Raw genomic sequence first — 14821 nt, forward strand, 5'->3', positions numbered from 1 at the left:
GGCTGTGGCCAGAGAAATTGATTAAAATCTGAAAGAATCTTTCTAGCACTAGATTTGTATTTCTTTAGGTTATAAGATTATATTCGCTATGTCCTTTCTGGGATTCCTGGAAAATCCCAGCATCTATAGCTTCAAGTAAAGAAGATCAGTCAAAAATCAGGAGAACTGAGGTGCAGTGGGTGGGAAGACCCTTGGATTCGATTCAGGGCTGGAGATTACAGGTGGTGATCCAAACCTAGACAGGGAATGTGGAATTGGGGCCCACTGGGAAGTCAGGCAGCAGGCCCTGACAAAATTCATGTGATATTGCCAGTAGTTACATGGCAGGCCCAGTTCTAGGGACTTTACATGATTTATTTCATTAGTCCTCATACAACTGTGGAATATGACTATTGTCCCCACTTCACAGATGAAGAAACTGAGCCTGGAGAGCTTAAGGAACTTGCCTGAGGTCACACGGGAAAATAGTACCGAGGTCAAAGTTTGAGCCCATGCTCTTAACTCCTACATTGTCCTTCCAGAAGGCAAAAGCTTCAAGGAGACCTAGTCTAGAGTCTAGAGAGTGACTCCCTCGGAGACTCAAGTTGGGGTATATGAGAGAGGTTATCTGGGAAGCATTTGGCAGTGAGTGACAGCAGCATACAATTTAAACACACCGATTGCCTCAATAACTCCAATTTCAGAGTTGTGATCATCAGGGCTGAGTCCTGACTCACTTCTCTGTGATTCTTTGGGCTCTGTCCTCCTCTCAGTGATGTGACTACTGCAGTTTTGGATCACGTATCAGCTCAGAACATATCCAGCTAGCAGACCAGAAATAGCTGTTTTCTAATTCCCAGAGGAATGAGGAAGAACTTCCTCAGATGGTTGGTGTAACCTCTGCCTGTATTTCAGTATCTGAACTCGGTCACCTCCTCGCTGCTTATCTAGTCACTGACAAGGGGCATGGGATTGCACATGGATTGTCAGAAGCTTGGGCGGGGCCAATTTTCCTGAGCCAGTTGACACCTGGGTACCTAAAGAGAATAGCAGATCTCTGAAGGAAAGGAAGAGGAATAGGAGTGAGGTGGACACACACATGGTGGTCTTGGATCTACTGATTACCATATAAATCCAGGGGCCTACTTCTTAGAACTGGTAAAACTGGACAGAGCCTGATTCCAAGCTCAGTTTCTTGGTTTATTTTATTTTATTTTTTAATTTTTATTTATTATTTATGATAGTCACACACAGAGAGAGAGAGGCAGAGACACAGGCAGAGGGAGAAGCAGGCTCCATGCACCGGGAGCCCGATGTGGGATTCGATCCCGGGTCTCCAGGATCGCGCCCTGGGCCAAAGGCAGGCGCCAAACCGCTGCGCCACCCAGGGATCCCAGTTTCTTGGTTTAATACACACTTCTAGGATGGAGCTACAAACAAGATGAATTAGATGCTGTACCACTTACCCACCAGCCTTATCTCCCTTATGCTGGCAAAACCAGTTTGAAGAAGTGGCCTTGGTGAAGCAAAGGTAGAAAGTCAAGTGGGCATTCCTATGACTGGTAGAGCCAAGTTGATTATTACAAAATGAGGCTGAGCATTTAGCATGTCAAGCTTGCAGGTCTAATTTACTTTCAATACCATATATAATGCTCTCTTCTGTTTGCAGTATTTCTCAAAATTTATTTTTATTATTGGGTCCTGAGGCTTTATTTAGGGAGTGAAATTTTATTGACTGATTTTAGGATTTTTCCTAAACACAACTGTGAAGTTGGTAAAATGTTTCTTTGGTCTCCAGGATTGTGCTTTGGGCAGTAGTGGCAAACAATGTCCCACCCTGCCACTCCTGCCTCCGAGTTCCATGGCAGACATCGATCATTTATCCTCTTTCTTGTTGAGCATGGTTGCAGATCGAAATTATTCTCTATTCAGTGCTCAAGGCGGCCACTGCAGAGCTGGCACAAGAAGCGGAAATTATTTCACATCCTTGCTCGGGGAACTCTGTCTCTGACAGGAAGCATGGGAGAGTGGAGGAATATTCTAGAACTATATATCAAACAAGTAACTCAGCTTTGAATCAGACACATTAGGAATCTAACAAGCTTGGGTTTGAATCCATGTTTTGCCACTAACTAACCTGGCGACTTAACTTACTTCCCTGAGGCCGCTTCCTCTCTCTAAAGTGAGATTAATGATACCAATTTCCTAGGCTATTTGGTGATATTAAATGCGATGGGATATGTACTATTCTTACCAGATTGCTTGGCTAAATATTAGTTCTTGTTGCCTTTCTATCAAAACCTAGACCAAAGAGATGGTATGATAAATTAATGCAGAATAGGTAACATGCAAAAATATTTGCATTTTAACAGGAAAGTCCCATTCATAAGAGGAATTAATTGTTGTAGTGTTTTATGTTTTATTTAGGGGTCAAATATTTTAAGCTGGAGCTTCCTTTTCTCAAACCTCTCAGACCATCATTGGTTCTATCTAAAGACACGGCTTGATTTTAGTTTCCAAAATGTCAAACTTGGCAGAGACTATGTTTTAGGGAATTACAGAGGGAGGAGAATCCATAATCTTTGCCCTTGAGGAAGTCAAACCAGAAGAACACAGTGACAAATAAACATACTGTAGAATACAAATAACTAAAGCCTGGAAATATACCCACATATGCTAAATTATAGCTCCATAAATGTATTCACTTTAAAAATATCTGCATAGGCAGACAGATCAATGGAACAGAATAGAATCTTAAGTAGGTCCAAATACTTCAGGGAATCTAGTGTATGATAGAGGTAGCATTTTAAATCAGCAAATAACAATAGATTATTTAATAAATGGTATTAGGAAAGTTTTTAGCCATTTAGGGGGAAAATGGATCTGTATGCTTTAAAGAGAAAATAGAAAACTGTAGAAGTTTTATAGGGCATCACAGCAAAAATTTTTAAGTAATCTTGGAGTAAGACCTTCTCAAGTCAGAAACAACCTTAGTAGACATTCAAAAACAAGAGTGATAGAGATAAATTTTGCTGTAAAATATGAAAATTTTCTGTTTGGAAAAGTACAGTAATTAAGGGCAAAAGACAAAATTGAAAAATCTGAACATGTCCAATCATGTTCCAAAAAGTTTATACCAATTTTTACCACACCTGAACTGTATATGCACCTATATCTTCAAAATGTATATACAAGCTTTTTATATATCAACAAGAAATATACAACAGATCTCACAAAATAGGCAAAGAATGTGAAGAAAGAATTGAGAGAAAAAAATCTCTTTAGGCATATTAAAATCTTCAGTCTCTTCATAATTAAACAAATGTAAATTCAGAGCATGATACAGTTTTCACCTGTCAGGCTGGTGATAGTTATAAAATTTGGAAATTCGTGGTGGGTGATAGAGTGAGGATAAAGGCATATATACAGTGTAGAAATGGTAAAAATTGGTTTTGCCTCTTTGGAATGCAACTGAACAGAATCAAAATTTAAAGTATAAATCCAGCAAGTGTTACTTCTAAAAAATTGTCCTCTGGTTTTATTTGCATCTCTTTACAAAAAGTTTTCATTGCGGTCTTATTTATACTAGTGAAAAAGAACAGGGCACAACCTCCATGTCCATCAACAAGAGACTGATAAAATATTTTGATCCGGACACATAATAAATTGTTATATAGTCATTAAGAAGAGTACATCTACATGTGCTGATTTGGACAGATCTGAAAGATGTATCATTCAGGCAAACAAAAGGAAGGTGCTTAACAGTGTTTATAGGCATGTATTCACATTAAAAATTCTGGAATGTCATACAAGAAACTGTTGACTATGGAAGGGAACTCTGAGGCAGGGAAGAAGAGTCACCTATCTTTGGACACTTTTTTGTACTATTTAACTTCTGACCAAAGGCATGTGTTGTTTTCGTATTAAATGGATGGGGTTGATTGGCACACAGAGTGATAAGATAACCAATTGCGTGGAAATTTTTCTAGCTAATTTCTTCTCTCTATACTACACTGAGAACCTCCCTCATACATCAGTGAATCAAAGCCAAGAACAAATTCTTACTGGAGGACAAGAAATCGATAAACAGAAAGTAGATGGAATTACACCCATCAACATAAGGAAGAGACTGCTGTGCAAGTCTTCTCAGCTCACAGGCAACAGAGAGCTGGAGGAAAAGGACCTTGGAACAACTAGTCTGTAGCATCAGTTGGAACAGCTGGGTCAGTTGCCTCTTCCCTGAGTCTTGCTTGAATGGGTGGGTAGAGCTCTGTACTCACAGCAGATGACATCACTATGTGCTGGGTCTCCAGAGACAGAGCAGCACCCTTGGTAGTTGTCAAGACTAGGAAGTCTGGGATTCATCCTCACAGAAAAGTCTATCATATAGCTCACCAAGCCCCATATCTCACTATTCCTCCACTATAATCTTGAGCAGACTGAAGTAGAAAAGATCGTGGACCTGGCATTTTTTTTTTCTTAAAGATTTTATCTATTTATTTATGAGAGACACAAACACACACAGAGAAACAGAGACACAGGCAGAGGGAGAAGCAGGCTCCATGCAGGCAGTCCGATGTGGGACTTGATCCCGGCACTCCAGGATCACCACCCTGGGCCGAAGGCAGGAGCCAAACCGCTGAGCCACCCCGGGATCCCAGTAGACCTGGCATTTTCAAAAACAAAGGTTCTCAAACAGCGAAGACTCAACAGACATTTGAAAAAGTGAGACAGTAAATCCAATGGGCAGAAGAACTAATATCCAAAGAAAAAGAGTTAATATAGCAAACAGATCTATTAAAATAACTGTGATTAATCAATATCTTCAGGGATATGCAATTGGATATTAGGGATATTACAGCTCTGAATTAGAAATCATCTTTAATTAAAACATATGTATTGAAAAAAAAGGTATATGGTAAGTTTTCTTACGAGTAGTTAAATCTTCCGCTAATTCAACCAGTATATCAGTCCCTGCTACCTGTTGCTGGGTCTAATAATTGCACACTTTCCTATACTACTTGAAAGTACTTTCACACTTGTTTCTCACAACACCCTTGTAAGGTGAGCAGGGGGGTGGCAGGCTTTATTATGTCTCAGAAGATTTGGGCTTGGAATGCAGTTGAATATTTTGCTAACAATAAAACAGTCAGTGACAGAGCTGAGATTCATCAGGATTTTTAATTCCCAGTACACGACACTTCTAAATCACATGGTCTTTGTAAGGTATATAATGCTTATCCTATTTTAGAAAGTGAAATAGGACTTTTTCTGAAGTCAGGGCCTGATAGCACCGAAAAGATGTGCACGTGAGAATTATTGGATTTTTGTTTTCTGCTTGTATTTCTTAAACATCACCAAGTACAAGATTACCAGAGGCGGCTTCTATGTATACAGAACAACTTGGATTTATGGTTTCAGGAAATAACAGAGCAGAAAACTTAGTGACATGCCTTTAAAAAAAACTTTTGTAGGTTGTCTGTTTCAGCCTGAAAGAAGTAGGTCGTGAGGGTGACCACAGATTTATCAAGAAACTTGAGATTTTTTTTTTTTTTATTTCAGATGAAACTGTGCTTATCCCCAGATTCTGACAGTGATGGCACGAACTATATAGCTAAGGAAAAGCTCCTGATCCACCCGTGTCGATGTTCAGGACTTATTTTAAGACTAAAGCTCAAGTTTCCAAGGACACTGGGGTAGCTGTCCAACCTGATCACAAATGTTCTTATGCCCAAGTACGTCTTTCAGAAATAAAATAGTTTCCTCAAATTCTGTTTGGATTCCAAGAGCTTGTAAATAGACCCAGCCTCTGCAGGTGATACAGCACAACGGATGAGCTTGATGCCATTGAACTGTAAAGTACCATGAAGAGTGTCTGAAAGTTGAAATTAACTTTTTATTAGCATGACACAGCTGTGGGCTGTTTCATCTTGTCAGCAGCAAATTTCTGGTTCTCTCACTTGCCTTTTCATAGACCTCACATCGGTTCACCTCCAGCTATTCCTGTCGTCCTAACAGGCACTGTCCTGCTCCTTGTCAGCTTTTTCTGGTCCTACCGCTTTTTTATGTGGCTTTTTGATGTTTCAAAAGAAGCGTGGAATGTGATAGACCTTTCATTTTCAAATGTGCTTTTACTGGCTTTGATGCCGTATTAAGAGCAATAGCCTGGAAAGATTGGGTGAAGAAGAAATGGGGGACCAGCTCTTCCAAGGGCTGACTGAATAATCTTAGTGATGCTACATTTTCCTATCTATGTCAAGAATGTGGGTTAAGCAGTAAGTCTTCACTTCCCCAGAATTTGCTAGCCAGCTGCCAGGTGTGTTGCCAAGACACCTGACAAAATATAGACCTCCAGTGGTCAGACTCAAACCAGATCTGAAATGTAATAATCCTTGCCATAGCAGTGTATCAGTGTGCATATCCTTTTAAAAAAATTTCTCAAAAAAAATTTCTCCCTTCTGAAAAATTAAGGTTAGGTGGGCAGTTCATGCTTTGTTTTCTGTGTACCTTGTCTGTCTCCATTTGGTTACCCAAGTACGCATCTTGCTTTTGCCTGTGAGTATTTAAAGCCATGACCTCTTGAAAGAAATAACCTGAAACAGCTGAGAATGTATGAATATTTGCTCTGTTATGCAGTTTTCATTTCTGGAACATCATGTTTTGAATTGCAGTGGAAACAACAGGCCTCTTTATGGCATTCAGTAAAGTACATTTTGTTCTCAAAAGATTTGATGAGCTGAGATGCTATACAGAGCCTCTTAAGGATTAAGATAGAATAACAACAAAACAATAAAAATTCAACCTAAATTGTAAATATTTCTGGTTTTAAAATATCTAGTTACTTAAATTTTCTGTGATTTTGGCAGCTTGGGAAAGAGAAGTATTGGAATCTTCCTTCTGGAGCCACATCACATTTAATAACAGCGAGAACGCGCTTCCCTGAAGGACATAAAGGTGTCTGCATTAACACCATTTGGACTCCTTCATTTGAATTACTGTAATCTCGCAAAATAAATCCACCAAAAAGTCAAGTTCACAATTAAAAGTAGAGGCAAAATCAATGCGCCAAAATCATTGTAAGGATAACAGAGTTTTGATTGTCTCATAGTTAGAGGGGAACCATCGCTTCATTAGGTTTTCCCAAATTCATTGAATATTCTTGTCACCTTGGGAATGATGGTTCATTTGTCTTGAAGGAATCTAAGAAGAATATGCAACGGACAAGTAAATGAAAGCACAATCCAATTACCTAAGGAAAATATACTCCATTTATTCAAATTACTGTTCTATTCTGCAGGTGCTGAGACAATATGATATAGAATTGAAAAAAAAAAAAAAGAAAAGAATTGAGATGAGATGAGAGTCTTGCAGGTCTTTTACTCCTTGATGAAACTCTTCTAAAAGTGTTAATTTAGTGAATATGTGATGTTAAAAATGAGAGACTTAATAAACATAACTGGGAAATATGTTCCAGCACCTACTACGAATGAGAACAGATTTGATTGTGAAAACTGTAACTCTTCAGAATATACCAGCACTGAAGACCCTGGTCGTTTTGTGTGACCTCACAGGGCAAAAGTGGTAAGGATTTGTAGTTCTGGTTTCCCCCGGGCAAAGATCCTTCCCTCCCGAATGTGGTTTTTTCCTTACTAATGAAGGCTGCCCAATAAAAAAATCCTCTAGGTGGTTGTGTTCTTGACTACAAGGGACAGGTCTGGTTGTATACAGGTTTTTGTTGGATATTTCTGAGTTATCTTAAAATTCTGATTAATATTTTAAGAACCGAGGTTCGCATTTATGGCACACTGTACAGTTGGAATAATAGGCTTTAAAGAGTTAGGGTTGGACATTTTATAACTGGAAGTCTGGCCATTCACCTTGTGGAGTTAGTGATACAGAGTATGAAATAAAATACCATAATTATGGAGAGGAATATCAATTGCAAATGATGTTCTGCACTAAAAAATATGGAGACAATTATGCATTTGGGCTTTTGGTTCAGACTATTCCATGTTTAAAGAGTGAGCTAGCCTGTTTTCCCCAAGTGCTTCTAGGAATTCTCTTTAAGGAAGAACACAAAGTTAGGAATATAAGAGAGTATAAGGACATTGGATAAAACCCAGAGGTCAAGTATTTAAAACTAAAAGTTAGCTAATTTAAAAATGGTCCAATGAATTTTGTTTAAAATGCTGCCCTTGAGACGTGGCTTATTCCATACACTTAGAATATTTTAGGTTACATGTTAAGAAGTGACTTTGACTTTCAGTTCTAAAAGTCAATGTGCATTTCAGTCATGCTATAATTTTGAAGACTGGGTCTAATAGTTTGAGGGCTTTCTATATATGTTTTTATATCTTAAAAAATTATATAGGGGATCCCTGGGTAGCTCCGTGGTTTAGCGCCTGCCTTTGGCCCAGGGCGTGATCCTGGAGTCCCGAGATCAAGTCCCGCATCAGGTTCCCTGCATGGAGCCTGCTTCTCCCTCCTCCTGTGTCTCTGCCTCTCTCTCTCTCTCTCTCTCTCTCTCTATGTCTATCATGAATAAATAAATAAAATCTTAAAAAAGTTAAATGTATTCTCATTATAGAATGCAGAGTACACACAAAAATGTTATGTCCCTCTCTTGCCTTCTGTCCTTCTTTCCTATATTCTTTCCTATGATGAGTGTTACACATCCTTGTGTCTTCTTTTCTATGCCTTAGAATGTATTCATACATACTATGCTCTATGCATGCTTACACATACAAACACATCTGTATTTTTAAAATACAGGGGATTAAATATATAAATTGTTCTGTGACTTGCAACGTGCTCCCCTCACCCCACATATGTTGCTATATTTTTCTATATTGGTCCATTTTGGTTCACTTCATTCTTCTTGATGGCCATATAGTATTTCATGGCATGAATGTGCCATAATTTATTTAACCACTCCATTTTTGGTAATCATTAAGATTGATTCTATTTTTTTTAGCTCTTTGAAAGAATGAAAAAAAATCAATATACACACATTTTTGTGAACTTAAAGGAGAATTTCTTTCAATAGATTCCTAGAAATGAAAATGCTACATTAAAGGGCATACACACTTTAAGGCTAGGTAAATTCTATTGGGGTTGATATTTAGCCGGTATGTATTGGAACACTGTACGGCCAAGATATTATCAACTGGTTATAGCTAGCATGTGTTTTGGTGACTTGGGGCCTGTGCCACATTGGATATTGAATGTTACCTTTGAAATTGTCCTTCCAAAAAGATTTCAATTTATATTTATTTTCAATTTATATATAATTGAATTTATATATAATATTTTCAATTTATATATAATTTATATTCTTCCCAGAAGTGTATAAGAGTGACTGTCTTTTGCCTTCCTCATCCCTACTCAAGATATCTTTTTAACTCTTGTTGATCTGAGAGATGAGAAGTTAAAAATGGAGAGTTGCTTTTCACTGGTTATAATATTTTAGTTATATAAGATGAGTAAGGTCTAGATCTGCTGTACAACATTGTGTCTAAGTTTATGATATTGTATTGTGCACTTAAAATTTTGTTAAGAGGGCAGATCTTATGTTGTGTTCTTACCACAATAAATACATATTAATATTTAAAACTTTATAGTTTCCTGGTTACCAGGGAGGTGGTGTTTTTTCCATGAGTTTATTGGTCATTTTTGGTTCTTCCTGGAATTGCATCTTTATTTGCTGTGTTTAATTTCTACTGACTTTTCTTACTTGATGTGAAAATAATTTTTACATATTGTAGACATGAAGCTTTTGTAAAATATATTATGGATGTTTTCTCTCTGTTAGTCGCTTGTAACCGGCCTTGAGTCTGGAGACTTTTGGTGTAAAGATACTTTAAAATTTTTTTTGAAACCACTTCACTGAGGGACACCTGGGTGACTCAGTCAGTTAAGGATCATGATCTCAGGGTTCTGGGCTGGGCCCAGTGCTCAGTGAAGAGAGTTTGGAGATAAGCTATACACCTGTGAAACCATTGCCATAATCCACGACATAAACATACCCATCACCTCCAGAAGTTTTTTGCCTGCCTTCTTTATTGTTACTATTATTAGTGATAAGCACAGACTATAAGAGTTATCCTCTTGGCAAATTTTTTAAGTATATAATATGGGGGTGTTAACTAGAGGCACTATGCTATACAGTTGATCTCTAGGACTTATTCATCTTGCATAATTGAAATTTTGTACCCTTTGATTAATACCTTCCTGTTTCCCTCTGCTCTCAGCCCCTGGCTATTGTGAATTGTGCTGCAGTGAACATGGAAGCAGATATCTCTTCAAGATCTTGATTTCAATTCCTTTGGATGTGTATCTATATATAACCGGAAGTGGGATTGCTAGGTCATATGATAATTCTATTTTTAATTTTTTGAGGAACTTTCATACTGGTTTCCATAGTGTCTGAACAAATTTACATTCCCATCAAGAGTGTCCTAGGGTTTCCTTTTCTACAAATTTTGTGAACATAACATCCATTCTAACAAGTGCGAGGTCATATCTCATTGTGGTTTTGTTTGCATTTCCCTGATGATTAGTGATGTTTTAGTGTTTTCATGTACCTGTTATCCATTTGTAGGTCTTCTTTGGAAAAGTGTCTATTCAGGTCATTTGCCCATTTTTAAATTGGATCATTTAATTTTTTTTTTTACTATTGAGTTTTAAGAGTTCCCTATATATTTTGGATATAAACCCTTTACTAGATATATGGCCTGCAGATATTTTTTGCATTCCATAGGTAGGTTGCCTTTTCATTTTGTTGATTGCTTCCTTCATTGTGCAGAAGCTTCTCAGTTGCATTTCAATACACCTACAATGAACTATCCAAAAAAGAAATTAAGAAAATAATTCCATTTATAATGGGATAAAAAAATTAAATTATTTTGAAATAAACTTAACCAAGGAGGTAAAAGTCTTGTATATTAAAGACTATAAAACACTGACAAAAGAAGTTAAAGCAGACAAATAAATGGGCAAATATTCCATGTTCATGGATTGGAAGAATTAATATTACTAAAATGTAATACTACCCAAATACTACATACTACCCAAAGGAATCTGCATATTCATGTAATCTCTATCCAAATCTCAATGACATTTTTTACAGAAATAGAAAAAATAGAAAGAATTCATATGGAACCACAAAAAATTCTAAATAGCCAAAGCTATTGAAGAAGAGCATAGCTCAAGGCATCATACTTTCTGATTTCAAGATATATTATAAAAATAAAGTAATCAAAACAATATCATACTGGCCGAAAAAGACATATTGACTATTGGAACAGAATAGAGACCCCCCCAACCCACACATTCTGTTTGATATTCGACCAAGATACTAAGACTATACAATGAGGAAATGATACTATTGATAGTCTCTTCAATAAACGGTGCTGAGAAAACGATATTCACACACAAAAAGAATGAAATCGGACCGTTACCTGACACCAACCACAAAAATTAACTCAAAAAGAATTAAAGACTTAGACCTAAGACCTGAAAATGTAAAACTCTTAAAGGAAAAGATCAGAGAAAAGTTTCTTAACATTTTCTTGGCACTGATTTCTTAGACATGACACCAAAAGCACAGGCAGCAAAAGCAAAAATAGACAAGTGGAACTACATCAAACTAAAAAGTTTTTGTATAGCAAAGGAAACAATCAACAAAATGAAAAACAATTTAAATTTCATGAGCTCAAAATTGTTGGTTTTCCCCATAGGAAAAGTGTTTTTTCTTTTTCTGTTGTTTTATGACTTGCTTAGTGAGGCCTTTTACATTCTAAGATTATGAAATATTCCCCTGTATTTTCCTCTGATTTTACATACAGATTTAATTCTTTAATCCATCTGCAATATCTAAAAGCTGTGTTGTAGCCCTAGTTGTGGAACTGGGATCTGAACTTATTTTTTCCTTACAAATAGCTGATTGTCCCCTATGCAATTATTGAATAGTCCATGTTCCTCACTAATTTGCGATATCAACTGTATTATAAATTTTATTACTAAAATCCTTATTATATGTGAGTATGCTTCCAAACCATATTCTATTCTATTGGCTTGTTTTTGTGTTTCTGCTTTATACCATACTGTCTTAATTAGCGGAGAATTTTAGTATGTTTTGCTGTCTAATTGGGCAATATCTATAGGTGCTTAGTATTAATTTATACTTTCTCATGATTTAATTTTATCTTCAGAGTCCAATTCTCCAAGCAGTATTGTTGTTTTTTTCAATATGATCATACTTTCTAGCTTTCTGGTCTCATTCAGCTCTTGCCAATACCTAATACTTTTTCTTGTTTTTCTACTTCTTAAGCTGGTACTACTGGGCATAAGTAGCTCCTTCCTTCCCTTTAGCTGAGTTTTTTATTAGTTGAGACATTAATAATTATTTTTTAGGTGATAGGTTGCAGGCAAGAACGTTTTTCACAAAATATGGTTTCCTAAGCTTTAATATTTAGGTTCATCTCATTCTTTTTACCTGCTACATAGTATTGCATGGTATGGATATTCCATAATTTGCTTAACTACTCCTTTTTTAGTGCTGATTATGATTATTTCTTTTTTCTTTTTTTATTTCATTTTTCTTTTCCAAACAATGATGAAATAAACATCAGCATACATACATTATTATGTACTTAAAATGAGAATTTCTTTGGGATAGATTCCTAGAAAAATGGAATTGATGAGTCAATGAAGTAAATATCCAAGTTATTTTACTAATGAAATACTAATGAAATAAATGTCCATGTTATGTTATAAAGACAATTCTAATTAAATTTAAAATGACAAATATTTTTTTGCCCTTTCCACCCTTCCTTCCAGAAACCACCTCCCAAATAACAAAGAGGAGGGAACAGAAAACCACAAACACTTTCCTCAATGATACTAAGAGATGCCCAGTACCTGAACCAACCATCTTTGAGTTGCCAAAGATGAGGAAGGCGATGCTGGCACAGAGAATTGTGACAAGAAGACAGCTAGTCCCAGAAAGGCTTGGAATAACCACAGGAGAACTGAGCCAAAGTGGCTTCAGACTTTAGGACCCAGGCAAAGTAGAACTTGGAGTAAGATCTGGACGGAACACAGAGGATTAAGTGACTGATGATATCCCCATCACTTCCCCCACTGGGTTCCCAGCATGCCTACAGTCTGCTCCCCAGAGAAGAGGTGTCCACCTCAGAGGGAACCATCCCAGGAGAAAAGACTCATTGAGATAGGTATCTGAAGTTAGTTATACACTGACACCTCCACCAAAGTCCAGATCTGTGTATTTCTCCACCTAGATTTTCCCTAAACATCTCAAAATCCAAATCTCAGCTCTATTTTCCCTCCTGAGGCTGCTCTTCATACAGGTTTCCTATCCTAAGGGCAATCATGCCATCTAGGTGTTGCCTTGAGCCAAAAAAAAAAAAAACAACAACAAAAAAAAACAAAAAACGAGTGTTCATTGATTCCCTCTCTCTTTCTCATTGATGCAGCCTGTTAATTTTTACTGCTTGAGAATCTTCTATGTCTCTGTGTTCCTCACAACTCCTGCTTTAATTTATGTTACAGCATCTCTCCCTGGGCCTACTACAATGGTAACCTTGAACTAGTCTCCAACCTTTCATCTGGCATCATTAAACCTATCCTCTGCAGCCTGCAGAGTGCTCTATCTAAAATGAAAATCTTATCATCATCTCCAGCACCCTCCTTAGAACCTTTGGTGCTGCTGCCTGTTGCCTTCTCCTCACCAATCATGTCTCCTCCCTTAGCCCACAGCAATGGTTCCAAAATTCAATATGCATCAGCAAAAATTGGATAGCAACCTCAAAATGCATATTCCTGGGCCCCCCTCACCAAAGATTTTAATTCGACAAATCACTCAGGCAGAGTATAATGTTCTTGGATCACACTAAAAAACACTAGGCTAGAGAATCCTAAATTCCCTAATATGACATATTTGGTCATCAGTGCCCTGACTTCTACCCACCATTTGTCTTCTGACTTTCCATTGTCTTGTGTTCCAGGGTAATCCCGCTATTATTTCCCCTGATCACCTACCATTTTGTTTTATGTCTTCATATATGAGGCCCTGTCTGCCTTGCTCCAGGACTTCAGTGTCTAGTGCAGTTTCAGGTACATGACACAGCAGTTCTTAACCCAGAGTAAATGAATCAGAATCTGTGAAGTCCCTGAAATCGATATGTGATATTTTGTACATTTGAGAATGTGTGTATATGTCATTCGATCTCTCAAATTTCATCAGATTCTGAAAGTGGACCATAAGTCTTAAAAGGAGGTTATGGGTTAATGATGGAAATATCAAATAAGAATTTGTTGAATTGGGGCATGTGGGTGGCTCATTCAGTTAAGCATCTGTCTTGGGTTCAGGTCATGATCCCAGGGTCCTGGGATCAAGCACCACATTGGGCTACCTGCTCAGTGGAGGTTTGCTTCTCCATCTCCCTCCGCTTGTACTCTCTCTCTCTCTCTCTGTCAAAAAAAAAAATTGTTGAATAGAATTTGCAAAATCCATTTGAGTGATTAATTTTTCCTCCAGTGGACACAGTTGACTAATATGTGGACATAATAGTGGACTGATATGTGACTAATAGTGGACTAATTAGTCACTAATATGTGACTAATATGTGGACACAGTTGACTATTATATGTAAATATAAACACAATTTACATTTATAAACATTTATTACATTACATTTAAAAATGTAAACACTATTTACGTTTACGTATAATGGAGGGGTTAAAACCTGTATGAGAGTAAGATTTGTTCACTGGTAGCTTTAATTACATCTCCTTATTCTAATTTAAGTGAACTAATGCA

General features: G+C 37.2%; 1 long non-coding RNA gene across 5 annotated transcripts in view; it reads left to right on the forward strand.

The window, feature by feature from the left end:
- The window catches only part of LOC140611654 (uncharacterized), a 151334-nt gene that overhangs the window by 122322 nt on the left and 14191 nt on the right, over nucleotides 1-14821 (forward strand). For 4 of the 5 annotated variants that reach the window (XR_012012744.1, XR_012012742.1, XR_012012747.1 and 1 more), the window contains one exon: nucleotides 12820-13214. This is a non-coding gene — a long non-coding RNA (uncharacterized lncRNA). Of the gene's footprint in view, nucleotides 1-5541; nucleotides 7561-12819; nucleotides 13215-14821 lie in introns of all 5 variants that reach the window. The other variant, XR_012012745.1, reaches the window with a different exon arrangement.

The sequence above is a fragment of the Canis lupus genome, chromosome 20 (genome assembly GCF_048164855.1).
Source record: "Canis lupus baileyi chromosome 20, mCanLup2.hap1, whole genome shotgun sequence".
NCBI classification, from domain to species: Eukaryota; Metazoa; Chordata; class Mammalia; order Carnivora; family Canidae; genus Canis; species Canis lupus.